A 737-nucleotide genomic window follows, 5' to 3' on the forward strand; every position below is an offset into this window, starting at 1 on the left:
GAATTTCTCTTACGAACAACCTCTTATTCATGTTGAGACGTCTTTTCAAGTTATACAGTTATCGATAAAATTTGTAAAGCTGCTTTCTCACAGCAGTGCTGTGTGTCTCTCAACAATTGCAGAACAGCATATTTGGTTCTCATAGATCCCTGGTATATATTGTTACTCAGATCGGAATCCCTCCTCAATGTTTCACCTGCTCAGATGGTCCTATCCTCATATTTCTCCTTGCTCTTTTAATCGTAATTTTCTTTTATTTTTGCCTGTGTTATAGCTCCTGATTTCTGTTGGAAATCACTTGCAAATGGAGGCTTATCTATTAAATTCGGCGTACGAACTACTCCGCAGTGACTTTCATGGGATTTATGATTCTCACAGTAGAAATGAGGAATGTATATTTATTATTAATTATGCCACTTCCTTACATGCCAAGGGAATTTTATTGTTAAAACGGTACTCAACGAAACATGGAAAGAAAAAATTAATATCTTCTATTATACCCACGTCATCGTAACAACGGCGCGCTGTTATTGGAAACGATGTATATGTCACTGCTCACGGTACGGAACAGCTCAGTTTTACAATTTATCTCCTTTTTTTGGTAATGATCCCATGAGTAGGACAAGAATATTTTATATGTTCTGTACGCCAATCATCAGTAAAATTCATTACGTAATTCCTATTTCTATAAATTTATCATTTCTTATGCTTCATATTTCTAGCGTTTTTAAATTATT

Source organism: Plasmodium inui (genome assembly GCF_000524495.1).
Source record: "Plasmodium inui San Antonio 1 unplaced genomic scaffold supercont1.66, whole genome shotgun sequence".
In the NCBI taxonomy this organism is placed as follows: Eukaryota; Apicomplexa; class Aconoidasida; order Haemosporida; family Plasmodiidae; genus Plasmodium; species Plasmodium inui.